Source organism: Gorilla gorilla, chromosome Y (assembly GCF_029281585.2).
Source record: "Gorilla gorilla gorilla isolate KB3781 chromosome Y, NHGRI_mGorGor1-v2.1_pri, whole genome shotgun sequence".
Classification (NCBI taxonomy): domain Eukaryota; kingdom Metazoa; phylum Chordata; class Mammalia; order Primates; family Hominidae; genus Gorilla; species Gorilla gorilla.
In genome coordinates, this window is record NC_073248.2 from 43690658 (window position 1) to 43693537 (window position 2880).

Below are 2880 nucleotides of genomic sequence, written 5' to 3' on the forward strand. Positions count from 1 at the left end.
GGTCACTGACCACCTTTAAAGTTCCCCTGGAAGTTTGATGCACGGGATAAGCCAAGGATTTCCTTCAGGAACAGATTTCTCACCACATAGCTGCCCAAGTCCCAGGGCATTCATAAGCTCATGTGAAGCCTGCCTGCCACACCCACAGCCCATGCCTACCCCTACTGGAGCCACCTGAATGCTTGTTACTGGGCATGTGATAAGCCCAGACAGTTTCAGCCTTGCAGGAACAACTAAGCGCATCTAGCAGCAGTAGCCAGAGAGCCTATAGAAAGAAGTTAGAGGTGAAACCAGATGTTATGAGAATACTTTAGTAGGCAAAATCGCATACTATAAAAATGCTTTAAAATGCATCAGGAGAAGATGAGAAGTCACAAATGAACAATTGCATAGTGACACAGGGCTGTCAGAACACAATAAAGGATCCACATAGTTTCCATCCTTTACCCAAGAAAAGGAAAGTTCTAGGCCACCTCCTCCTCAGCACACTCCTCAAACTCCTCCTTCTCAGCCGTAGCATCCTGGTACTTCTAGGTTTCAGACACTAGGTCATTCATGTTGCTCTTGGCCTCAGTGAACTCCACCTCATCCATACCCTCGCCTGTGTACCAGTGGAGGAAGACCTTGCACTTGAACTTTGTTGTAAACTGTTCTGAGACATGCTTGAAGAGTTCCTGGATAGCCGTGCTGTTGCCCATGAAGGTGGCCAACATTTTTAGCCCCTGGCGTGGGATGTCACAGATGGTTGTTTTTACATTTTGGGGGAGCCAGTTAGCAACGTAGCTGCTGTTCTTATTTTGAATGTTGAACGTTTGTTCATCCACCCCCCTTACGGGCATGCAACTCCTGAAAATGACAACCAACATTAGGTAGCGGCCATGATGGGGGCAGCCATCATATTCTTCGCATCAAACATCTGCTGGGTAAGCTCAGCCATGGTCAGGGCCCGGTAATGCTGGCTACCCTGGCTAGACAGCAGGGCAAAGCTAGGTATGAAGAAATGCAGCCTGGGAAATGGGACCATGTTCACAGCCAGCTTCTGCAAGTCAGCATTCAGCTGACCTGGGAAGTGCTGGCACGTGGTGACCCCAGTCATGGTAGCAGAGAACAGGTGGTTCACGTCACCATAGGTGGGTGTGGGCAGTTTTAGCGTTCTGGAATAGATGTCATATAGAGCTTCATTATCTATGTAAAAGGTTTTATCCCCATTTTCTGTGAGCTGGTGGACTGAGAGGGTGGCATTGTAGGGCTCCACCAATGTCTGAAACCTTGGGCGAGGACAGGATGCTGAATGTGTTTATGATCCTGTCTGGATACTCCTCCCAGACCTTACTAATGTGAAGGGCACCCATCCCAGACCCAGTCCCCCTACCCAGGGAGTGGGTCAGCTGGAAACCCTGCAGGCATTCACAGCTCCCACACTCCTTTCTGACAATGTCCATCACTGACTCCATCAGCTCCGCACCTTCTGTATAGTACCCCTTGGCCTTGTTTCCGGCCCCACACTGACCTGTAAGACAGTACAGTCAGTCACTTCATAGCCAGGTGTATGGTCATCAGTGGTCACCACCACAATGCACAATGGACCAAGTGTCACATGTGAGGTGAAAGCACCATTCATCTTGCAGGTGGAGCAAATGAAACCCCCTACCCCAGAGTTACAGGACAGCAGCCTCCCCTGTTAGAAATTAAGTCAGGAGTCAAACCTCAGACATGTTAACAGACCTCGCTGTAGGTGGCTCCTGCCCATTTTCAGGGAAGGCAGTAGCCATGACCCCAGCTCAGCTCCCTGCAGGGAGTTTACATCAGTAGCTTCTCATCTTGAGGAGACACCCGGGCCTTCCTCCCAAAGGCCATTTAGGAGAGGCAGATTGAGCGACTCCGAGGATAGGAGGATGTTCAGGGGCCCTGGCTCCGCAGTTACCACAGCGATGACCATCGGGAACTCCTAGATGAGCTGCCCTGGCTAAGGAGCCGCACCCCAGTCCTCATCTGCAGCTCACCGAAGATGAAGTTGTCTTGCTTGAAGATCTACCCGAAGGGCTCCGAGCGCACAGAGTCCATGGTGCCCGTCTCCAGGTCCACGAGCATGGCGCAGGGCACGTACCAGTCACCTGAGTGGGACAGGAGGGTATTAGCGAGGGGAGGGCCGCTGTTCCCAAGAGGGCGATCGGAGAAGGACTGGGTTCTCACCGCCGGCCTCGTTGTAGTACACGTTGATGCGCTCCAGCTGCAGGTTGCTCTCCCCGTGGTAGGTGCCAGGGGAGTCAATGGGATGTTCATCAGAGATCACCCCCTAGAACTACAAGAGATTGGTGGGGTCAGACAGGCCAGAGCTGAGTCACAGAGGCCAGGGAGGTGGAAGCGCCCCAGCCCCTCTCCTAGCTCCTCTACCACCCCCACCCTCATTCGCACTCCCATCCCCAGGCTGCCATGTCCCTGGGGTCCACCCTGGCCACCTTATCAGCCTCCCAGTTCCACCGCTTCCCCGGCAGGGAGCCCAAGGGCCGCAATGCAGGGGCACCGCCCCCGCTACTGGCACTGCCAACATCTTCCCTGGCCACCCAGCAGGCCAGAGCTGGGACCTCAGAGCCCCGGATGCCAACCTTGGCACCGATCTGGTTCCCGCACTGCCGGGTCTGCGTGAGCGCAATCCCCCTCATGGCCAAGACGGGATTTGGGCGGCTGGAGAAATGCGAGAAGGAAGAGCAGATGCGCAGCGACCCAGCCCGCCCTCTGCCAACGTTTAAACAGACCGCCGCCCACCTCCCTCAGCCTCGGATTTGGCCCCCAGAATAAGCAACAGCTTTACTTCCACACAGGTGTACCCAAGTGTGAATCCCCTGGAGCTGAACATCTGTTGGGGCCTCAGGTGGCCTT

At 54.2% G+C, this 2880-nt stretch overlaps 1 pseudogene; it reads right to left on the reverse strand.

Annotated features, from left to right (window-relative positions):
- Positions 1–464: 464 nt before the first annotated feature.
- Positions 465–2663, reverse strand: LOC129530219 (tubulin beta-8 chain-like; annotated as a pseudogene).
- Between the last annotated feature and the right edge of the window lie 217 nt (positions 2664–2880).